This window comes from Ambystoma mexicanum, chromosome 9, assembly GCF_040938575.1.
Source record: "Ambystoma mexicanum isolate Mex_15411 chromosome 9, UKY_AmexF1_1, whole genome shotgun sequence".
NCBI lineage: Eukaryota > Metazoa > Chordata > Amphibia > Caudata > Ambystomatidae > Ambystoma > Ambystoma mexicanum.
In genome coordinates, this window is record NC_090931.1 from 1,448,635,751 (window position 1) to 1,448,660,915 (window position 25,165).

General features: G+C 49.1%; 1 protein-coding gene across 1 annotated transcript in view; it reads right to left on the reverse strand.

Moving 5' to 3' along the window:
* The window catches only part of CNPPD1 (cyclin Pas1/PHO80 domain containing 1), a 176,227-nt gene that overhangs the window by 18,357 nt on the left and 132,705 nt on the right, over positions 1 to 25,165 (reverse strand). The gene's annotated exons all lie outside the window — the stretch shown is intronic.

Genomic DNA, 25,165 nt, shown 5'->3' on the forward strand with positions numbered 1-25,165 from the left:
GGCTGCCAACAGGAGTTGAATTAAGTCAATAACTACAGTTAATTATTAAAAACTAAAACATTATCGCACAAATGGCAGAACATGCAGAAGAGGCTGTTGAAGCAGTTTTTCTAAAGTCCAAGCTTAGTAAAACCATTCAAATGAGACAGTACAAGACTCCACTCTTAGTATAAGGCTGTAACACCTGAGTATATGGTAACAGACAGAGCAGTCAGGCTTATTTTAGGAGGGAAAGGCGGTTGTAGGAAAGTACAACGACCTTGTAGTATACCAAGGATTCAATAGAAACACGGACAACCAGAAGTATTATAAAGGTTTATTATAAATCCAGGTAGGCCAAGATAAGTCTTGGGGTAAGTACTCAAACATATAAAAACACACCACCATGCTTTAATAGTACACAGACCAAAGTATAGACCTGGTTCAGAAAATGAACAATAGTTTTAGGCAAGTCAGACGTTATTAAAACACATTTAGCATAGGACACACCTATTCATGGGGAGTAAAACCATAAGTTACTTTGATTACTTTCAGTAATACAAGGGTAGTAGACCCTAGCAGTGGTGCAGTGACACTACATAACCAACCTGCAAGTATACTGTTCTGAATATGGGAACACTCGTTCAAGGAATAGTATATACCTATAAGACATGCATTACTTACCATAAAAGCATTTCTGCTTGGTGTATCTGCTTAGATTCACATGCTGTGCATAGTCCGACATCCAGTGGTAACCGCAGAGTATTGCATCTGGTCTTTCAAGAATCGAAAGGGGACGTCGACATGGGCGTGCCTGTAACACTTACCCTATTTGACGTGTAGTGTACCCAAGATCCCTCACGCGTCGAGGTCCATCCGATTGTATTTTTTTTTCTTGCCAAGAGGGAGCCTTATGACTATCGTGAGCGAGTACAGAAAAGAGAGAAAAAGTAGTAAGACGTCTATGTTCCTTCCATCCGAGCGGGGAGGAAGGGTGGGTGCAGGTGAATCTAAGCAGATACAACAATCAGAAATGCTTTTACGGTAAGTAATGCAGGTCTTCTGATGTTTGTCAATCTGCTTAGAATCACATGCTGTGCATAGACTAGCAAGCAGTTCCCGGAGTTGGAGGTGGGTTGTGAGAAGGAACAGTAGTGAAAAGATGTCCTAGTACTGCCTGTCCCACTTGAGAATCAGACCTAGAATGAGTGTCTAGGCAATAGTGTTTTGTAAAGGTGTGTACAGAACTCCAGGTTGCCACTTTGCAAGTGGACTCAAGGGGAACATTTGCAATGAATGCTATGGACGCCCCAGTGCCTCGAGTGGAATGGGCTCTAGGCTTGAAGGGCAGTTCTCTCTTTGTAAGATGGTAGCAGAGTGTAATGCAATTGACAATCCATCTAGAAATCGTGGATTTTGAGACTGTCTCCTTCTTTCCCTGTGGCCACTGATACGAAAAACTGATTAGTTTTCCTTAGTGGACTAGTTCTTTCCATATAGATCATGACAGCTCTGCGTACATCCAGTGTGTGCAGGGTTCTTCCCCCCAGGCTTGAGGGATTCTGAAAGAACGTTGGTAGCTTCATTGACTGGTTCACAGGGAACTTGGAAAAGAATTTAGGCGCAAATCTAGGGTGAGTGCGCAAAACCACTTTGTCTTTGTGAACTGTCACGAAGGGATCTAGGATAGATCGTGCCTGCAGTTCACTTACCCTCCTAATGGAGGCAATTGGTATTAAAAAAGCAGTCTTGAGGGTGAGGTTCTTAAGACTTGCTTTATGCACGGGCTCGGAAGGGGCTCCCATAAATCTAGTTAATACCACATTTAGGTCCCATCCGGGAGCCAGGTTGGAAATGGAAGGGTGAATTCTTTTTACCCCTTCCATGAAAGCCTTAATTACTGGTATCTTCCACCATGACACTTTCTGTTGAGATGTTGTATATGCTGAAAGTGCTGCTAGGTGCACCTTTATTGAGTTGAAGACTAGGCCTGAGTCAAGTAAGTGAGTTAGGTATGATGCTCTGTGAGTTACACCATATGACAAACAATTTCCATTTACTAGAATAGCAGTATCTAGTGTTAGGTTTCCTTGCTTCCCTGAGAATGTCCATACATCTCTGAGGTTGTTGCAGGTGACCAAACTATGACCCCTGGAGCCAGGTCGCTAAGTTCAATGTTTGCGGGCATGGGTGAAGCGTCTCCCCTCTGTCTTGCGACAACATGTTGTACAGGCAAGGCAGTTTGACAGGATGAGATAGGGACATCTCCATCAGGTGAGCAAGCCAGGGTTGGCGGGCCCACATGGGGGCCACCAATATCATCGTGACTGGTTCTTGGTGCATCTTGTGTACAATCTTGTTGAGAAGGGGAGTTGCGGGGGCAGGGGGGTAAGCATCGACAAATTGACCATGTTATCCAGAGTCTGTTCCCCTTGGATCGGTTCTGGGGGTATCTGGAGGCGTAATCTTGGCATTGGGCATTCTCCAGAGTCACGAACATATCGATCTCTGGAAAACCCCATTGTGCGAAAACGTTGGCGACGAGGTCTTTGTGTAATCGCCATTCGTACTCCTTGGTTAACGGAAAGTCTCTGCTGAGTACGTCTGCCAGAAGATGAAGTTCCCCCTGGAACATGTTGTGATAACAGGAACATGTTGCATTTGAGAGTCCACTTCCAAATGTTCTGGGACAGTTTGGACAGCCCTGGAGAATGAGTGCCTCCCTGTTTGTTCAGATAGTACATGGCCATGGTGCTGTCTGTAAGGATTAGTATAGTCTTTCCTTGTAGTTGTGTTTCGAACGCCTTCAGTGCTTTGAACACTGCCAGCAGTTCCAGCAGGTTTATGTGGTTGGACGCTATGTCTGGTGACCACACTCTGCTGGCTGTCTGTTGGAGCAAGTGGGCTCCCCACCCTGTAAGGGAGGCATCCGTAGTTAGAGTGGCATCCACTGCGGGCGTGGTGAAGAATTTCCCTTTCAAGAGGTTTTCCCTCGACCACCACCGCAGCGAGAGAACTAGGGCCGGCGAGACCACTACTAAATCGTCCCGCTGGCCTGACACCACTGGTTGCTTAGCCACCCTTGCATTGGGCGCAGGCGAGGAGCTAAGTAGATACATGATGCCATCATTCCCATTATAGCATAGCCTTGCGTACTGTTACCTCTCGACTGGCTACATAGTGGGGTATTTTAAACAGCATGTTTTGAACCCTCTCGGAGAGGAAGACAAGGCTGTCCTTTGTTCGAATTAGAGCCCCTAGGAATTGTTTGACTTGACTGGGGTCTAAGCTGGATTTCTTCTCGTTGATAGAGAAGCCCAAGCTGAATAAAAGATCTATCGTCTTTTGGGTATTTGACAGGCATGTTTCGTAGGAGTCCCCTGTTATGAGCCAGTCGTCGAGGTAAGGATAAACTGGAATGGATTGCCTGCGCAGGTGTGCTGCCGCTGCTGCTAGTACCTTTGTAAATACCCTTGGCGCAGATGCTATGCCGAAGGGTAGTACCTTGAACTGATAATGTTTGTTCTCTATCATAAACCTGATGTACTCTGTGCGCTGGCAACATCGAAATATGAAAGTAAGCATCTTTCATATCCAGAGTTGCCATGTAATCCCCCTGTGTGAGCAGAAGAATTACTTCCTGCAGGGTGACAATGCGAAATTTCTGTGGTTTTACAAACTTGTTCGCTGGGTGCAGATCTAGAACAGGACGCATGGTTAGATCCTTTTTGGGTACAAGGAAGTACACTGAATAAATACCCTCCTTTACCTGTGACAGAGGTACGATCTCTATGGCTCCTTTTATTTCCAGTATCTCGACTTCTTGAAGTATGCAAAGATGTTCTGGTGTTAGCCTTCGTTGACGTGGAGGTCTGTATTTTGGGGATTGGTTGAAGTCTATACAGTAGTCGTGGGCTATGGTCCACTGGTTCGTGGTTATTCCCTCCCATGCTTTCAGGAATTATGTTAATCTGCCCCCGACAGGAGAGGCATGGGAGGGGACCCAAATCTTCGAGTCATTTGGAGCCTGAGGCAGGAGAACCTCTGGGGGTCGGGTTCCTGCTTCTTCCCTTACAATAACCCGTACCCCCAAAGGGGACAGCGGCGTGGTAAGTATTGGCTCCCTGTGGAGAGTTCCAGTTGAAGGGTATTGTTGGCGAGTGGAGCGTTGGCCACGAAAAAAACCTTCAGTTTCCAAATCCTCGTCTTGTGGCAGGTCTGAGTAATTTGGTCCAAGCTCTTTAGGGTTTCATGTTCTTTTTTTTCACAGTCTCCAAGGCCTCATCGACCGCCTTCCCAAACAAGTTGGATTCCACCACTGGTTTGTTTACAAGATGCTTGTGTTTCAGGTTTAAACCCTGAATTACGAAGCCACGCGAGTCTTGAGGAGAATGCCTTGAGCGAGGGCTCGGTTTGGCTGTCTCAGCAGAATCCAAAGTGTTCTTTAAAATACTTTGGTTAACTTGCCTACCTTCAGAGACTGTGTAAAGTAGGCGGGTCCGTAGAGGTTCTGGAGCCTCCTGTAGGCCTTCTTGTATTAAAGCCCATTGCGCATCTGTGTAACTAGCCAATAGAGTAGTGTTATTGGAGATACGCGTGGAGTACGCTGCCGCTGTGGTAAACCTCTTACCCAGGGCATAAAGTATTTTCCCTTCTTTGTCAGGGGGAGCCTCACATGTTGATAAAGGGACTCCTGGTCTTTTCCTTGTGGTAGTGACTACCAAAGAAACTGGAGTGGAATGACCTAATATATAGATGGTCTGATGGAGAGGGGCAGAAGAGTTTTTCAATTCTTGGGTTTACACCCTCGTAAGAGCCGGTGTAGACAAAGATGGAGCAAGGCATTTTTTTGATCGAATTGAGTAGAGGGATGGCTTGGCTGGTTGGCGGCTTCTCTTGGAGTATATCCTCTACGAAGTCTGCTTCAGGCGCTGCCTCTTCAGGTGCAATTATAAAGTGATCAGCTGCTTTAAGTAGCATTACATTAAATGTTAGTTGATCATCAATAGGAGAAGGATTCCTTGTAGGGGTATTCTGAGGAGAGTCCAAGGCCAGAATATCTGGGTCTTGTGGCTCTGGGGATTGCCATGGTCTAGGGTCACTCACATATGGCTCATCCACCCAACCTTCAATAGGATCATCCTCAATCGGCTCATCTCCAATGGGCTCAAGTTCCTCCTCGTTATAAAAAGGATTATCCTGTACCTTATCTGGAAGAATGTTTTCTTCAGTAAGGTTATATATGTCCTCAACTTTTCCCTAGTCCAGACTGATGATCTAGAATGGTCTAGGGGTGAAAAGGTGTCTCTCTGATAGTCTTCCGTCGAAAAAGTGTCCCCAGCACCCTCTTCCGTCGAAAAACGTAGAGCTCTGTGCCTTAGCGTCGAAGAAAGTCCTTCCCCCTCCCTCAGAGAAATCCTCTGGCAGGACCGACGAAGGTGGGGTATCGCTGTGCCTGTCCCTCGACTTCTGAACACTATCCTTAGATCTCGGCGGATCTTTGCGTCTTTCAGAGACTCTGAGAGTCCCTAGCCTGCCGTTTATGGGAATCGGCGGCCACAATCCTTGCCAGGCTGACCTAGACGTCCTCACCAGTCGGGAGACGCATAGGTACATCCGACGGTTGTAAGGGAGTTTGTTTCGGCGGCATCAAGGCCTTGCCTTTATCGGCTGCCTTTTCCAGCAGTGCCGTAACCTTCGGTGTCTTAGGTTTGTCATCGCCGTATGCTTTCCCATGATGCGTGTCGACAGAACTATGCGTTTTGGGGGTAGCGCCCTTTGTCTTGGATTGCCCAGCCGCTAGGCGCGCATGCAGGGAGGGCTGCCAAACTAGTGGATCGGTGGGTATCACCGGAAGGACCGGCGCACCCGTTAGCGCCGGAGTCTTTTTTGACATAGTCGAAATAAGGCTAGCGGTTGTGTGCCTAGTGTCATGCACATGTCTGTCTTTGTCGCCGGGGTGTAACTTCCCCATAGCAGGGCTTCTGCCGTGCTTATCGGGGCCGGGGACCTACGATACAGAACGCAAGCGTTCCGTCGAAAGGTCAACAACCTCCGATTCGGAGGCCTGATAGTCACTCTCGCCGTCGTCACATTCAGTGGTAGCGGCAGTGGGAGAAGTCCCGGCCTTGGACATACTGTAGGCCGCCCACCATTTTACTCTACGCTCCTTCAAAGTCTTGGATCAGAGGAGCTTGCAGGCCGCACACCCTTCCTCTTTATGATCGAGTGGCAAGCACCGGTTACACGGTCTGTGCTTGTCCTTCCACAGGAATTTGCCCTTAGAAATAGGGCAAAATCTAAATGGAGTCCTCTCCCATAGCTGAGGTAACAGTGATTAAGACCAACTGGGAAAGAGGGAAGAAAGGGAAAGGCATTTTCAGTTTTGAAAAGAAAAGTCCACCCCGACCCCACTCTCCCTACTGTATAGGCCGGCAAAGGTCATTGGACAATAGCAATGTTCTTTACTAATGCCGCATAATGGCGACCAGTTATCTGGGCAGAAAAAAAACACAATCTGGGGGACCTCGAGGCGTGAGGGATCTTGGGCACACTACACGTCATGTAGGGATAGTGTTACAGGCACGCCCATGTCGACGTTCCCTTTCAATTCTCGAAAGACAAGATGCAATACTCCGCGGTTACCACTGGATGTCGGACTATGCACAGCATGTGATTCTAAGCAGATTGACAAACATCAGAACTACATTTATAATGCACAGTTATACTAGGCGAGTAAGACCTTTTTACAGTTGCTTTTAAGATCAGTGGAACACAGATTGAAGTAAGCAATAATGCTTTAACTTATTTTAGGATGGCACACAGCTAACTCAAGGTAAGTAAAACCCATATACTTTTTAAAGGAGATAACAGCAAGTTAAACTTATACACTTATTTTCTGAAAGAAATAGTTGGGTGAAGCCAACCGCATTACTTTTGGGAAGAGGCACAACCAATTCACAGGTGAGTAACATAACCTTACATATAGTTTTCAGAATGGCAGAACACATTCAAGGTAAGTAAGAACGTTTGTAACTGTTCACTACAAGAGTTAGTTACTAACTAACTCTATTACAAGTAAATACACTTTTCAACACTTTTATACATTTCAAGGCAGACCCCTTTAATTATCCAGCTCTTCCCTATTCTATTCTCTCAGAAGTAGAAGGACCCTAGTGGTCTAGGAGCCAAGTGTAGGTAGGGTCAGATAGGGCTCTGTTGCAAGAGAAGTTCAGAGTTCCTGAGGAAGGCTGTTCAAACAAGCATGTATTTCACTTTAAAGTTAGTTGAGGGTCCAGGGACTTCTGAGAAGACACCCCAGGAGGATTCCAGCAGAGGGCCTGGTTAAACTGGATGAGAGGACTCCCAATCACAGAAAACACCCCAACGCTTTACATAAATCACGTAGGCTTAAGGTAAGTAAATACTCCAGCCAACACATTACCTCAGCACAGAAGAAGAAGTGGGGAGACTTCAGGATCTGCAGCCAAAAATCCAGTCGAATTCCTTTGTCAGTGTTAGGGAGAATTGTCTGTTTAGGCTGAATTTCCTAACCTAGTGAGTCCCCCAGCAGCTTTGCTGGATTTTTGGGGGTTATTATTTTCTCCTGCCAAGAGTGAGACTCTTTTACCCTCACTCTTGGGCATGATTTGAGTGCGTTTCTTTGAATCTAGATGTGTTTAATGGGCTATGGGGTCTTTTACTCCATAGGGCTTCATGTGTTTTTGTGATGTGCGTTACACAGCACCCTCAGTGCAGTGACACAGGGGTGTCATAGTGACCCACCAGTATAGACTCCATACCCTGGGACTGACTACTGTCTCCCAGGGCATGTAAAGTCACCATCGACTTTACTAGTCTTAAATTCTGAACAGAACCAGTCCAAACCATCATATTGTGGACGTACTGGCTGGGGCAATTCAATTGCCCCGGGGTCTGTTAGTCGAGGGGGCACGTCTCTGTCCCCCCTGATCGAGTTTTGGCTGGTGGCAGTGGATACTACTTTTTATATTCAACCGCGAATATTTTCCTATGGGATTTCCCATTGTTTTAGGTTACTATCTTTATTTAATTATTTACGATAGCCTCCAACATACCGCCGGTTTATTTAATTAATATTAATTCTCCGGTTGGTATTTTTTGCCAAAACCCGATTCTAAAATGGCGTTTGTGTTCTCTTCTGTGACTCCAACCCAAGTCGAGCCCTTTGTTCCACTTTTTGGCGGGCTTCTCCACAGAAGCCCTCCAAAGTGGTGCCACTGTGTCTGGGGTACTTAGGAGGGGTGGAGGGGAATTTAGGCACCCTGGACTGAGTTGCCTAGGCAACGCAAGTCGCACTCCGTCCTGATTGGCCCAAGTGGTGAGCCGGCCGGCTCACCACTTAGCATGTTTGAGTGACAGCTAGGCTGAGTGAATGGGGGTTTGCTGCATAAAAGCAGGGCTTTGGGTACTGGAACTTCAGAAGTCGCCACAGGACCTAAGAATTCGACGAGGGAGAAGCTGAGCCGACCTGCCACGACACCACCACCGGTGGAGCCCTGCTGGACTGCCTCACCACTTTTCCCAACGACAGAGGAGATCTCCCGCCGGAGAGTCTTGTTCCTTTGACTGGTGGTGATAACCAGTTCCACCGTCTTTTCGCTTTCCCGACGTATCTCGTGGCCGCCTTGCCCGTGCCAAGCACCCCGGCAACCGGGATACCACGTTTTACCACGACAGCGAAACCAAGGTACCACCTTTTAACTGGAGAACTCCACGGCTGGTTTCTGCCCTGGTAGTGCAACGACCTTCATCTTTCCTCCAAGTCGAGATCTTCTCTTCCCCTGGACGACGACGCAACTTGCACCCACTACCAGGAGCTACTGCCACCGCTGGAGGATCCTTCCCACTTAGGGTACCATGTCCTGCCTGGCTTCCCTTGCTACCGATTGTACGGGGTAGATTTAGCCCCCGGCTTTCGAACCTGGGTTAGCCTGGGACACCTTGGTTAAACTTTTCTAAGCCTCTCTAAACGCTTTGCTGAACCCTCTACAAGACTTTCTAAGCCTAGTGTAACTGTGTGATCTTGGGCGCATTTGTGCTCTGCTCTAAGAGTGGGCCCAGCTTTTGGACTTTGGCTCACCAGTGACTTTTTGCTATCTGCCTTGCTAGCAGTGTTCTGGAATCGTAGAGTGGTGTACCTCTGCTTATTCTGTTTTTTTCCCTCCCTTTTTCACAAACTTATTAGAGTGCAATCTAGTTAAGCGCTCACCTCTGTATGAAAATAAGTGGTGTTTTACTGTGATTTTCCAATAGGGAAAAAGGGGTGTATATATATCATAATAGTAACTGTGTTTAGAATATTTTACAATAAGAGTGCTGGAGTGTTTCGACTGTGTTTTTAAATAAATAATGATATACTCGATACCAAAGCTCTGGTCAGTGTTTGCTTGTATTATTGTATCTGAGTGCCTATTGAGTATACTTTGCATACTGCCTGACTCTTCTTGAGGGAAGTCTGACTGCTCAGCCACAGGTACCAGGTAAATCTGGGTGGTACAGACTGCTACCAAGTGGGTTTACTGCCAACACCTGTAGTCTTAAATCTTTTGCAGTGGTCCCTAAGGGAACTGCACAGGTTTCTGCCTGACAGTCATGAAGTCAGGACTCTGGGAGGGATTTTGAAACAAGGATCAACGGGGAAGGCTGCAGGCAAGAGTTTCTTCATGGCTGGATGCATCTCTGCGGTTTTGGTGCCCTTTTCAGGAGGCTGAAGACAATATTGCTGTTCGGATTCTCGTCACTTGGAAGGTCCAGCACTCTGGCGAAGGGACTTTTAATACTCAAATCGAGTCTCTGGAGTACCAGAAGGATGCCACCAAAGTTTCATCTCAATTCAGAAGACCGCGCACCGCATAATGGCTCGAGGTCCCAGGGTATTGGGGTTCTGCAGCCGCGCAAGGTTGCAGTACCGTGTGGGATGGCTCAAAATACAGGTGTTCTTGAGTCCAGTGGATCTCAACAGGCTCTGGGTCAGGATTGTCGTTTCCTGGAGTCCCCAGTTCGTTTGGAAGAAGGGTAACAGCAAGCTCTGGTAACCACCACCTCTACAGTCGCTGGAAATTGTCTCAGCCGCGTCATCTGCCTCTTCAAATTTGGTTCCAGTGGTCGACTACCTCTTCAGCTTCCAGGATCAGACTTATATAGGAACCCAGTCAAACAGACTTGCAACATTCAAACTTGGGGGTTGGCAGTCCTTTCAGGACATCCAGCCTCCCAGTTTGAACTGGATGCCCGCAGGCAGGCTGAAAGACAAAGGGCTGCAGAGTTTTGGACTCCTCCCTTTCCTTCTGCCATCACAAACACTCTGGAGCCTGGGCAGGCTTGAGGTCTCCCGCCGAAGATAAAAATCACACAAGGGGGAAGATCCAAGAAGGGACAAGAAGCGCAGAAATGGAAAAAAAAAAAAAAAAAAAAGAAGGCAGGGGCCATTTTGGGAAAATTGACACCCTTGTGTGCCTTTACTGCAGCTTTGAAAACAGCTCGCTGTAAAGGTGCACTGAATTAGGAAAAAGGTTCACTGCCACCAGCCATTAAAAGGTAAGCTTGTCGCAGTAAGAGCAATGTTACAGTTAAAACGAGAAAGGGGATACATTGCATCTGCCCAGCACTCCACATTTGGTGGGGTGTGCTGGTCGCACCTAAATAAAAGGTTAGAGAGGATGAAATATCCTTTCTATCCTTGGGAACTGTAGTTCTCACAAGGTCAGAGAAAGTAAAAGGGGAGCCAAAAGGGCAACCCTTTCAAATAAAAAGGTATATACCAAAAGTTGTCAAAGAGGATAGAATAGGACACTATGGAGAGTCTTAAAAAGGAATAATTACTTACCTATAACTGTTCTTCCGCATGGGTCTGGCATGGATTTACATGCTCATGAATATTCCTCGTCAGGCCCGGGAATCCTCGGTAAAAGAAAAAACAGTTGCACTTTCACTTACAAACTGTATTTCTCCTCTAAACCAATCACTGTACTCTGGGTCATACTGCCCCCAGTCAATGATAGTCCTCTCCCTAGGCCCCTCCTCTGGCAGCCATCTTCAGTATTGATAAGCATATATGACCAAAAAGAGCCGCAGAGGGGTAGGAAGGAGGGCTTGCATGTGAAAGCAGTTTTCCACAAGAGGACCATGAGAGGGGCCTGATGCCCCCCCACCCCATGAGCCTCGTCAGTACCACGTTGAGTTCCCACACCCGGGCAGGAGCCTTCACTGGCGGGAAAGATCGAAACAGTCCTTGGAGGAACCCCTTGACGAGACGGTGGGACCAAAGAGATCTTCCTGGAGACCTGGTGTAGCAGGAGATGGCCACCAGATGCACCTTGATCGAGGCATGTGCCAGTCCTGCCTTGGCCAAAGACAACAAGTATGGAAGAATCTGCGGGGTCATGACCCTCCGAGGGGTGATCTTCTGCAACCGGCACCACGTAGCAAAACGCTTCCATTTGTGACAGTAGCACTTCAAAGTCAACAACACTCTGGCCTAGGCAAGGAGTTCCCTCCAGTCCGCTGGCAAATCGTATGTTCCAAACTCTAGGGCTGCAGGAGCCAAGCCCTCCAGTTCAGCGATCCTGGGTCGTGATGCAAGATTGCGTCTCCTTCTCTGGTGTGCAGATCCGTGACCACCGGGCGTTTGACCGGAGGCAACGCTGACAGGCTGAGAAGATCCGGGTACCAAATCTACCTCGGATACGCTGAGGCGATGAGTATTATCCTGCATCGGCACTATGAGCCGATTGATGACTCGCAGCAGGCGAGACAACGGATGGAACACGTACAGAAGAACAAGTTACTTCTTACGTTGTAACGTTCTTTCGATGGGATGTTCCTCCGACGTATTCCTTATCTTAGATCTTAGATATCTCCTTCCAGCTCTGCTGGCCTCGGAAAATTGTTTCTCTAGAGGGCGCTGCGACGTCCGCCGAGTCGATTTCCCTCGACAGCCGCCGTATCTACGTCGACGTCATCCTGCCTATAAAGGCCACGCGCAGCGTCCGTTGCTCAGTTCCGTTTTGTAGCCCACAGTATTTCTGCTGGACTAGACTAATCACCCTGAAGGAGCGTAAGCTGCAACAACAAGGGAAGTAGAACTGCGGGGATGGATGGGAGGGTCGATAAGGAATACGTCGGAGGAACATCCCATCGAAAGAACGTTACAAGGTAAGAAGTAACTTGTTCTTCGAAGGGATTGTGTCCTCCGACGTATTCCTCATCTTAAATAGGCTCCCATAGCAGTATTCTATTAATGGAGGTGGGAGTACTGACTTCACGCTGTCTTCTATTGATGAATAGAGTGCAATACAGCCTTTCCAAACCTAGTCTCTTGACTGGAGGAGGAATCCAAGTTGTAAAATCGTGTAAAGGTATGGACAGACCTTGTGGCGGCCGCTCAAATGTCTTTAACCGGCACACATCTTTTGAGGGCCGATGAAGCTGCAATACCTCTGGTCGAATGAGCCCTAAGGTTTTGAGGGGGCTCTTTTCCTGCCAGTTTAGAACATTCCAAAATGGCTAGAATGATCCATCTGGAAATGGTCTGCTTAGTTATTGGTAACCCCAGCTTGTGACCTGTGTAGCCTACAAACAACTGGTCTGCTGGTCTAATCCTGGATAGTCTACTGATGTAAAAACGTAAAGCCCTTCTAGGGTCTAGCCTGTGTAACCTCTCTTCCTCTTTCCCCGGATGAGGAGGAGGATAGAAAGATGGCAGGGTAATCTTCTGAGTGATATGGAATTCAGAAACCACCTTTGGGAGGAAATTAGGCTTCACTTGCAGGACAACTTTGTCTTTGTGAAAGATTGTATGAGGGGGTTTACAAGAAAGAGCTTGTAATTCGTTCACCCTTCTAGCAGATGTAAGTGCTATTAATAAAACAGTCTTAAGGGTAAGAAATCTTAACGAACAAGAATGGAGTGGTTCAAAGGTGTGCACATCAGGAAAGTTGGGACTAAGTTTAAATCCCATAGGGGAACCTGGAATGGTCTTGGGGGATAAACGTTGGTTAACCCCTTTAGAAACTGTATTACCAAGGGTAACTTGAAATAGGATGGTTCTTCCGCAGTGCGCTTAAAGATGGACAGCGCTGCGAGATACCCCTTAATGGTGCCAACTTGAAGGCCTGAATTCACCAAATAGAGTAGGAAGGACAAAACCATTAGTGTACCACATGATAAGGGGTCGATATTCTGTTCTCTACACCAGCTGCAAAATCTGTTCCAACGGCAGCGGTATAAAGACTTTGTTGCTGGCCTCCTTGCCGAAAGCAACACCTCCATATCATCAGGGAGGTCCCAATCCTTGTACCTCAGCCTTTCAGAAGCGAAGGTTGAGGGTTTTGATGTCTGGATGGAGAACCTGACCTCCCTTCTGTGAGTGTAGGTTCTCTCTGAGTGGAAGCAGAATTGGAGGGCAGATGGACAAGTCTAGAAGGTCCGGGAACCACGTTCTCCTGGCCCAATCCGGGGCAATTAGGATCATGGTTCTCCGGAATCTTCTCAACCTCCTGATCATTTGAGGAATGACAGGGACCGGTGGGAACACGTACAGAAGCTGAAACTCCCAGTCCACTATGAACACGTCTCCCAGAGCTCCTCTCGGGGGAAATTCCCTTGAGCAGAACAGATCGCACTTCCTGTTGACACTGGTGGTGAACAGATCCACCTGAGGGGTTCCCCAAAGGGCGAAGATCTCTTGAAGGACTTCCTGAGCTAGTTCCCACTTGTGGGAGACTGTGCTCTGCCTGCTCAGAGCATCCGCTGTCAAGTTCTTCTCTCCGGCTAGGTGAACTGCCGATAGAGAGATTCCTTCTTGGATTGCCCAAAACCAGAGCTGCATCGCCTCTCTGCACAGGGGTAGTGATCCTATGACTCCTCTTTTGTTGAAGTAATGCATGGCCACTGTGTTGTCCGTCATTATCAGGACATTTTTCCCTTGTACAGCTGGCAGGAATGCCTTCAGCGCAAGTCTGATGGCCCTCAGCTCTAACAGGTTGATATGTAGTCTGGTCTCCATCGGAGTCCAAACGACCGCTGATAGTCAAGTCGTTGACATGGGCTCCCCACCCCGTGAGTGAGGCATCCGTGACTACTGTCATCTCCGGCCAGGGTTGCCAAGAATGTTCTCCTGACAGGCCCACCACTGAAGGTCTCGAGCCACCCTGTCGGGAACCTGAAGAAAATCTGTCATTCTCCCTGAGAATTGTGACCACTGAGTCCTCAGTGCCCACTGGAGGGATCTCATTCTCAGGCGAGCCTCTGGCACTAGGAAAATGCAGGATGCCATGAGGCCTAGCAACCTCAAAAAGTCGAAGGCTGGGAGACGTTGGGCATCTTGGAACTTGGTAACCATCTGTAGAATATCTTGAGCCCTCACCTCTGGTGGCAAGGCTTTTCCCAGGGAAGTGTCCAGGATCGCTCCGATGAACTGGAGTCTCTGCGATGGTATCATTTGTGACTTCTTTAAATTGAGGGAGAAGCCCAGTCTGTGAAGGGAGTGGCAAACGTGATTTAGCTGGATCTGAGCTTGTTCCGAAGATACAGCCCTGATCAACCAATCGTCCAGGTAGGGGTAGACGTGAATCCCTTCCCTCCTTAGACTTGCCGCCACTACCGACATTAACTTGGTGAAGACCCTCGGGGCGAAGGTCAGCCCAAATGGCAGCACTCGAAATTGATAATGAGAGTTGCCAATTGCAAACCTTAGGTATTTCCTGTGTTTGAGATGGATAGGCACATGGAAATACGCGTCCAGAAGGTCCAGAGATACCAACCAGTCCTGGAACTGAAGGGCCTGAAGGATCTGAGAAAGAGTTACCATTTTGAATTTGTCTTTCCTGAGGAATTTGTTCAATTCTCACAAGTCCAAGATGGGTCTCAGTCCTCCGCCTTTCTTTGGAATGAGAAAGTAAGGGGAGTACCAGCCCTTGTTCCTCTCCGCTACAGGTACCGGTTCTATGGCACCTCTCTCTAGCAGGTCCAAAATTTCCTGCAAGAGGAGCGGATCTGGAGCTTTCTGAGAGCTGATCCCCGGTGGATGACTCTTGAGGTATGCGTAGGAGAGGCAGGCAGTAACCTTGGGCAACTGTTTCCAATGCCCAAGCATCTGACGTGATAGCCTGCCATTCCGCCAGATGTTGAGTTAACCTGCCTCCTACAGGTGTCTTGTGAGGGAAGTCCTCAGAGTGGTTTTGGGGCGGCTGATGCAGATGCCGATGGTAAAGAGGCACCTGCTGTTGCTGCGGCTTTTGAATATCTACCCCGTCCACCTCGGGTAGTTCTTTGTCCCCTTTGAGCCGGTCGTCCTCTACCTCTTCCGAATGCGGAGTAGAAGCGAAAGGACTTGCCCCTCGCAGAGGTTCATGTGGGACGAAAAGGTGTCTGACGGATTGCAGCGCCTAGGGATTTTGCTGCTGCTTTTGATGTTTGCAGTTTCTCTAAACTGTCATCCGCCTTTTTCCCGAACAAAGAAGAGCCATCGAATGGCATGTTCAAGAGCCTGGCTTGCACATCTGGGGCAAAACCAGACTTTCTCAACCAAGCGAATCTCCTGGTTGTTGTACTTGCCGCCATTGCTCTGCTGATACTGTCAGCCGAATCAATGCCCATCTGGAGGGATTCGCACATAGCGTCTTCACCGTCCTGTATGATATTCAGGAAAGCCTCCCTTTCTTCTCCCTCCGGGATGCAGTCAGCCGCTGTAGAAGCACACTCCCAAAGTGTATGGCTGAATGTAGCAAGGGTGCAAGTAGCATTAACAGATTTTAACGCCAAGCTACATGCCGAAAAGACTTTCTTTGCCATAGCATCATATTTCTTATTGTCCCTGTCCTGTGGGACGGTAGGGTAAGCAGTCTGGACGTCAGTAGAAGATGCTGCCTGTACCACCAGACTTTCTGGGGATGGGTGTTTTGATTAAAAACTCCGGGTCTGCAGAAGATACCCTGTATTTTGTAGACAGTTTTTTATTTACTGCCGGGACGACATCTGGGGTTTCCCAGTTCGTCATAATCTTCCTCTGAAGAGCTTTACGAAAGGGCACTACAGGATCCTCCTGTGGACCTTTGTCAAGAATATCCGTAAGGTCATCTTGTTGGAAAGACTGTGAAGGTGCAGACCACCCCATAAATTCTGTGATCCTGGCCATTAAGGCTCTATAGGGGGTTTCAGCATGCTCCCCCGGGTCTGGCCTAGCAAACTCCACCTCAGGGGAAGTGTCTAACCCACTTGCCTCATGTAAGGAATCATGAAGATCCTTTAACCTGCGTTCTTCAGAGGATAACTGCTCTCTAACTGGGGTTGCAGGTCCCTGCAACTCAAATGTGTCTTCCTGTTCAGATAGTTCACCCTCTTCCATAATTGAGGACATAGTTCTCAATTGTTCTGAACTCCTAAAGGGTGTAAACCCCATCTCCAAGGCAGAGGGTGCCAAACTTGTCATAATCGGCCTCGAAAACGTCGATGTCGTCGACGTCTAAGGCATCGCGCGTGGCGTCGAAAACAAAGGCGGAGGCCTCGACCTCGACAGAATTGGGATTCTGCTCGAGGAAGTCGACAACCTCGACGCCATCGAGGACCTGGGGCTAGCCACTGGGTGCGTCGTGACAGTGACTTTTCTTGGCGTCGACGCCGGTGTCGAAGATGGCGTCGAGTCGACAGACCCGTGTGTCGAAAGTCCCTTCGACAACGGCGTCGAAGAAGGTTTTGAGGTCATAGCCTTACTCGAGGGTTCGAGACGCGCTCGAGAAGCTTCCTTCGCCGGGTACTGCGACTCGCAGCGTTTTTGACCTTCGGGTATTTCGACCAGAGCATCGCTCTCGGCAGTCTTCGAGGGGGTCGAGGCTGCTTTCTCGAAGACGCACATCATATTTTTGCGGAATTCCTCCCATTCAGCCCAGGAACTATGTTTCGTGGGGTAAGGGATTCTCTTTGGAGAAACAGAGGAAGAGGAGGACGGAGAAGGGGGATCTTCGACGTCTTCTCTTCGAGTGCTTCGATCTCGAGGAGTGATGGGACCCACTCCGAGACCTGGAGCACGAATGGTGACGAGGAGACGAATGTCTCGACTTCGTCGAGGAAGAAGCTTTAAAAGTCTTACCTTTCTCCAGCTTCCCACTACGCTCCTTCAGGGCCTTAGCTGTCATGGACATACAGTCCTCGCACTCCGAACAATGGTGTTCAGCTCCCAAACACCACAGACAGACCCTGTGAGGGTCAGTCAGCGACATCTTTTTTCCACAATCTCGGCATTTTTTGAAGCCGGACTGAGGAGTTGTCGGTTCCGACGAGGAAGCCATGGAGTACGGATCGAATATCTCGAGGTAAATAGGATTAACTTGACAAAACTGAGCAACGGTATTCCGAGGCACTGAGTAAGCGCGGAAAAACGGAACTGAGCAACGGACGCTGCGCGCGGCCTTTATAGGCAGGATGATGTCAATACGGCGGCTGTCGAGGGACATCGACTCGGCGGACGTCGACGCGCAGCGCCCTCTAGAGAAAACATTTTCCGAGGCCAGCAGAGCTGGAAGGAGATATCTAAGATCTAAGATAAGGAATACGTCGGAGGACACAATCCCTTCGAAATGAGCCTTACCACGGGAAGGCAGACATGTTCCCCCCAACCCCCATGCTCCCATGGTTGGAGGCATCTGCTGGCAAAACTTTGGCATTTGGAGTTCGCCGCCATACCAAACAGATCAATCTGAGGCCTACCCCACTTGATGAAGATGCAGTCCATCTGGTCCTGCCGAGGTTCCCACTCGTGGCAGGAGCGCCACACCCTGCTGAGTGAGTTCTCGACTCCCGCCAGATGAAAGGGGACAAGGAACATGTCTTGTCCGACGGCCCAGTGCCACAAGTCCTGCGCCTCTTTAGAGAGCACTGGGGATCGGGTGCTCCCCGGCTTCCTGATGTATAACATTGTGGTGTTGTCTGAAGATCCTCACCACTTTGCCCTTCAGAGACGGAAGGCATGACTTGGGGGCCCAGAATACTGCTCGCAGCGCCAGAATATTGATGTGAAGACCCTTCTCCTCCGCCTGCCACAGGCCTCTGGTGTGCAGATGTCCAGTGTGGGCTTCCCAGCCTTACAGGGAAGCATCCGTGGTGACAGTCTCCTGGTACAGGGGACTTTGGAACCTTGTGCCCTGGGCGACAGAGTGAGCGCCCCACCACAGTATGCCCCGACAGAACTCCTCGTCGAGCGGGATCTTGTCCGCGAAGCTCCGGGACACCTGAACCCAGTGAGCGTCCAGGAACTCCTGAAGAGGTTGCATCCGTAACCTGCAGAGCCGGATAAGGTAGATGCAAGCCATAATGCAGAGAAGCGACTGGATAGTCTGCACCATGGCGGTCTTCCGTGACAACAGTTGTTGCACTTTCCCCAGAACGGCTACTACCCTCTCCTCCGAGGGCAACGGTAGGCAGGAGACTGTATTGAGTTTGGCTCCTAGGAACAGCACGTTCTGCGATGGCATCAAGCAGGACTTTGGATAATTGATGAAAACTCCCAGATCCGTCAGCAGCTGGACAGTCGTCTCTGTGTGCCCAACGGTCGACTCTTGGGAACTGGCCCGAATGAGCCAGTCATCCAGGTACGGGTACATGCGTATTCCCTATAGACGCAGATGGGCTGCCACCGGTGCCAGGCACTTCGTGAACACCCTGGGGGCCGACTTCAGGCCAAAGGGGAGGGCCTTGAACTGGTAGTGCCGCCCTGCACTACAAAGCGTAGGACATTTTCCATGCTTCTTGTGAATGGGGACGTGGAAGTAGGCGTCCTCCAGGTCCAGTGACGTCAAGAAGTCTCCTTCCAGTTGGCCGAGCACGTGCTGCAATGGAACCATTCTGAATTTTATTTTTGGACTTGAGGTACTTGTCGAAATGCTGCAGGTCTAGAATGAACCACCGGCCCCCGGTTTTCTCTGACTAAAAAGTATCTGGAATAGACTTGGAGCGCAAGAGTCATCTTGGAACCAGCTCCATTGTCCCTTTTCGTAATATGGCCCTTACCTCCTCCAAGAGTTGAGCGATGTGCTGCGCCGGCCGGGCCACCGGAGGGATACGCGGACACTTGTGCTGAAACTCCAGGGTATGTCCGGGGGCGAGAGCGTCCAGCACCCATCTGTCGGTGGAGATCTTCTCCCACTCGCTGTCGAATCCCGTCAGACAGCCTCCCACTAGGGTGCATGGGTGGGGGCCCAACGTCTTGGTCGGTTCAGTCCTTCATCGGGTCGTGGTCTCGCCTTGAGGACAACGGCGCTGACCACCTCCACCGTAGACCTTGGAACGGCCTCTGTAGGCCTACTGGGTAGTGAACCTGGATGGCTAGCGGTATGACGGAGAAAACTTTTGTCGACCTGCCAGACTTTCCTCTGCAGGCGCAAAAGGAAGAGCAGTGTTGCTGGAGAGTGCCCAGGGCATGGCCCATCTCTGTATCCGCCTTGATGGCCTGCAAGGACTTGTCCACAGCCTTCCCAAAGAGGTTTTCACCATCTAAGGGCATGTCCAGTACCCTTGCATGGACCTCCTTGAGGAAATTCATGGCCTTCAGCCAGCCTTGACGATTGAGACAGACATTGGTTTCCTTCTGCCAGAACCCTGTGTCAGCGATGTCCAGCGCCACTATGACACTAGGCCCTGCGCCAGCGCTACCGCCATCTTCCTCCTCCCCTTCCACATCCTTGTGGACCATGTCCAGGTCCGTGGACGACACTTCCATGGCCTGGGGCACGGCCTGTGACTTCATTGCGTCTCACCCCCCCACCCCCTTTTGGCACCCTTAGGGGTTGGGCGGGCTTAGAGAAGGCATCCTCTTCTCCGGTGTGCCAGCAGGCTTTTGCCACCGCCCTCCACTGAGGCTTCCGGCCTCAGCGGCAGACACACTCGGGCGCAGTAGGGGTTACTTCATAGAGTCCGCCCCTTTGGCCTTCGAGAGAGCATCCGCCACCAGCTCAATTGTAAAATACTTCTCTTGCACCACCTGGGCCTTCTTTGGCAGGTCAGCTGCCTTTTCCTCCGTCCTCGGCCTCTCAGGCTTCACCAGCAGCTTCCCAGGGTTGGACGGTTTCCTTTTTGAGCAGGAGCTTGATGTTGATCGCACCCTGCCCATCGCGGGACCCACTTGCGTGGTGACCCTGATGGAACCTGACTCCCAGTGCTTGGCCTTGCCTTGGGTCCCCCACGGAGGGGGTGTCCTTAAAGGACTTAGAAGCCCGCTGCTCAGACCGGCCAGTCCTGGGTGAGGCATGACCCAGCTTGGGGAATGGGGCAGTGGCCTTGGCGTTTAGCCACACCACCAGTCTGCTGTGTCGATCCTTCATCGTTTTCTTGGAGAAGCAGATCTTGCACTCTCCTTTGTAGTCCAGATGAAGACAGTAGCGTCATTTCTTCCTCCCTCTCCCTCCCTCCCTCGTGGCCAGAGTAGGCCCAATGGCCTTCTGGACACTTTGAAGAAACTTGGACAATCCTTGCCCTTGAGGGGCACCAAAATTCACTGACAAACTGGTCCCTGCTGTCAGCAGATGGAGAGAAAAACACACAGGCTCTTTTGTGACAAAAATAGAAAACTTTTCTGTCGAAAAACTAACTGTAGAAGTAGCTCACGGAGCAAAACTCAAGGACTCACCAACACTTGAACGTGCAGTAAAAATCTGCAGACAGCGATTCCAGGGAGGAGTCCAGAGTCGACCAAACAGTGCTACGCATCCTGTTCGCTTGAGGCGAGTCTGTTCCAGAGGTAAGAGTTGATCGTTTCCATTGAGCCTTACCACCTCCTGTGGGTGTGTGATGTTGTACTGCTATGTATTCTTTATTCATGAGCATCTGAATCCATGCCAGGCCCCATGCTGGAGAAGGAACAAGTTACTAACTATTGTTCTCCAGCATGGGTCTGGCATGGATTCACATGCCAACTCTCCCTCCTACCCCTCTGTGGCTCTTCTTGGTCATACTGCCACTTTACGTGCTTACCAAATCTGAAGATGGCTGCCAGAGGAAGGGTTTATGGAGAGGACTGTCATTGACAGGGGGCAGTATGACCCAGAGTACAGTGATTGGTTTAGAGGAGAAATACAGTTTGTAAGTGAAGTGAAACTGTTTTTTTCTCTTACCGACGAATCCCGGCCTGACGACAGGGCATTTTCATGAGCATGTGAATCCATGCCAGACCCCATGCTGGAGAATGACACCCATAAAAAGACTAAAAGATTCTGTGAGCGTGCAAAAAGGTTCCCACTGACTGAGGTATAGGGAAAAATGATCCACTAGGAAAGCAAACGTTCTGGTCTCACAAGCGAGGTAGATTTAGCACCAAAGTTAAAATCAGCCAGGCCACTTGGCAAAAGACAGTGAAGATAGCCAAAAGGTAGCATTGAGAACACCACACATTGACAACTGTACCAACATCAGTCCTTGCAAATTCAGTCTTAAAAATGACACTGGCCGTGCAGGTCGAGTTACTTCGTTTTATACTCTACCTAACAGAAATGCACTAGCCCCATAATTAGTGGTGGCAAAAAATGTTCATATGCACATCCGGCTCGCCCCTGCACCCAACCACTTCTAGTGTTTGAAAGTGCACTTGCAATTTATTGCAGGAGAACTTCGATTGGGAAAAAGGCATGGGGAAATGTGTTCAGCAAGTTCTGTCTCACTCCTCTCCATCGATCTTCCCTCACACTCTTTCACTCGTTCTCACTCACTGCCTCTCTTGTCCTATCACACTCTCCCTCTTTCATGCCCCCTTCTTGTTCACCCCTCTCTGCTTTCTCACTCGCCGTGTCTCTCTTTCACAGTCTCAGGTACTGTGGGCCACATTCAAATAGCACTTTCCTCCACTTGTGTGTGTGCTTAGACTGTATACACACACACACACACACAACACAGTATTTGTGAAGAGATTCACAAAAGTAAATGTGTACACACAGATGGCCTACAGCAGCAGAAAAAATGCATGTAGGTGTGATGGTGAAGAATCATCAAAAAGGCAAGTGCATTCATGTTTTATAGAGGCGTGGTCTAATGTCTGAGGCAGTCCCTGCACCCTTTCTCCTGGATCTGGTCTCCCCCATTTAAAACACAGCATACGGTGATGAGCACAGCTGCCGGAGGTCCTAATAGCCCCAAACGGAAGGAGCTTTGATTTATTGTCTTTCAATTCCACTTCCCAAACAGATGTGTGAAGGTCAAAATATCATTTCAGTGATGGCCCCTTAAAACTTACTTCAGTTAGGGTAGTAAGTTGCTGAACTCCCTTCAGTAAATGCACCCCCAAGATTATTTCCAGTGCAGTGTTCTCCTGCCGCCCTACCCCCCAACCCAACACCCCCACAACCCAATACTGCCATGGAGGTTTGGATCGAGGTTCATTGGCAGAGCTGCATGTATAAATACAAAAATATCAATCAAATATTATCAGTGGTGCGGCTTTATTTACTTTGGCAGAGCTATATATGGGTAGTAGGGTGTGCTCAAGGTCAGGGTTGAAGTGCATCAAGAGTTGTGTGCAGATAAAAGTATGGGGTGCATAAGGTGAATACCGAGGTGCAGTACTGGAATAGAAAGATGCATGGCAGGTCAGGTCGTTGTTGAGATGCACTGGCAGAGCTTTGTGGCCACAGGAGTGGGATGCAGCATAGAAGGACTGTGCTGTATTGACGAAGCTATGCATGGCCCCTGTTCTGGGAATTTGAGATCGCTCTTATGATCAGGTGCTTGAGTAATCGATTGAGTATTTATGGCATCCTCGCTTTGGGGCAGACTTGATCTAGTAGCCAGGTCAAAACCCAGACTGGAAACTGCCTGTCGACATCTTTAACCTTTCAGCGTATTTCAGTAGGATGTGCAGGCTTGGAATGCGTCTGAAGATTCTGAAAAGACGCGTTACCAACAACTGTAGGTGTGCTTAGTGCTGTATTTGCAGTGTGCCTAAGCCCCATTCAAGAGCAGCTGTGCAATGTAAAGCGTTGTGTGGATCAGAGTACATACGAAAACACAAATATGACCGTGTACCTTATGTTTCGTGTACCCCACTCTGGGTATCTCCCAAAAATGCCCAGCCATCAAGTCTTCCTCGTCTCCTCCTTGCCCCCTGCACTGAAACGTATTGGCCAAGGGGTCCCTGCACCCTGCTGGCCATGCCCAGCATAGTGCACACAGGGTGGCAAACAAACACGCTGAAACATCAGGCGCCGAATAACTCGCACCTACATGTCCTGCTTCATGCACGTCACCATACGCACTTCATTTTCGAGCAATGCTGCCACCCAGTGCCCAGTAAGACATTTTCCATCGAATGCAAAGTTGTTCGCATTAAATGTCAAAACGTTTTAACACCCTCACTTACCTTAAAGTACAAGTACCATGCAAATGTTGGCCGTCCTTAATAAAATCCCGACTATGCCAGTGGGCGAGGAGATTGAGCCCTGCCTACACCAATGTCCAACAGTGCACAGGCCACATGCGCATATAGACACTGAAAATACTATAGCCACAGCATAATACAAGCTACCAGACAACCAATTTAAATCCTCCAGCACACCCAAACATTGTTTTAGACATTTGTTAGGTAAGATTTTCATCTTTATGATGCATCATCCTGACCTGTGTCAACCCCAGAACCTTTTGCTTGTATATTATTTTACCTTGTCCTGAGTGGGAATCTTTTTTCCCCTCCTCACCTAGCCTTTTACTCTTTTTATGGGTGACCTTTTTATGTCTCTCCATAGTGTGTGATTGGAGTTCGTTTCCTGTAACTTTGGACTGATTAATGTACTATTGCAGCACACAGCATTTTAAATGCAGTGGCTTACTTTAACTCTCCTATTTCTTGGGTGAACTGCTGTTCCCAAGAAGTAAAGTGGGATTCACATCCCCTTTACATTGATTTAAATGAGCAGCTCACCCCACCTTGTGCGGAGGCGAAACAATGTATCCCCTTTCTTACTTACCTGGTCATTACAATTCACTATTTCTCGTTTATTTGCCGTTGGAGGTCTTTCCTGCCATTCTGGGCAGGAACAACCTCAGTAAGTTTTGTCTTCAGCAGGAATCCTTTGTGTTCCCCGCCCAAGAGTGTCTGAGAAGGCAGTAAGCGATGGAGTCAAAAATTCTGCAGCCCTTTGTTCTTTTCAGGAAAGTAGGCGGCGGAGACAAAGTCCCAATGGGAGGCTAGCTGTCCCGATTGGACAGCCAGCCCCCTTTGGTAAACTGCACGGAGAGTTTGCAGAAGTTGTGCTCTAGTCCCCAATAAATACTCTGAACCTGGAAGCTGCTGACAAGTCGACCACTGGAGCAGAAACCAAAGAGGAAGATTAAGAAAAGACGTCCAACGATGCCCAGCAACCAGAGAGCCTGCCGTGTAACCAGAGCCTGATGCAACCCTTCCATCCAATCGACCTGGGGGTTCCGAATGCGACTACTCCTACCCAGAGGCTGGAGGGATCCACTAGTCTCAAGAAGAAATGCATTTTGTGCCATCCCACAACGTGTTGTGACCTTGTTGGGCTGCAAATCGCCAATACCCTGGGACCTCGCGTTTGAGTGTGGTGCATGGTCTTCCGAACTCCAAAACCCGCTGAAAGATTGAAGGACTCCTCCTGGACCTCAGAGACCCGATTTGAATACCTGAAGTCCCCTTAGCAGAGTGCAGGAACGAGAGAGTGAAGGGAATACAACCAGCAAAATTCGTTATTCATTTGGCTTCTGTAAAAAGGCACCAAATCAGCAGAGCCGCAAGAATCCGTGAAGAAACCTTTGCTGGAAGCCTCCTCTGATGACTGCTGCTGTAAGTTCACATCCAGTGTCCGGTTCCTTTGTCTCCAGACCAAGAATCCAGGGACCGGGTCCGGTGCTGCTGCATCCTGAAGGCATCCACTCAGAAGCTCTGCTTTTCTCTCTCTCTGTGTTGGCTTGGGTAATACTTACCTTCGGTCTTGTGTGAATCCTGCGAGGCCGAGTGGGTAATTCATGTGGTTTTGAGTTTGCCCCCAACACTTGCTCAGGTCTAATGCTCGAACGCATAAGAGCACTTCTGTGAAGTTCCTGAACACTTAACTTTGAAGCTATTGCTTACTTGTTTATTCAATTGTCATTTGTTAGGCTTATACAATTAGCAAAACTGTTTCAAAGCGCCCACAGAGCAACAGGGTGGGGA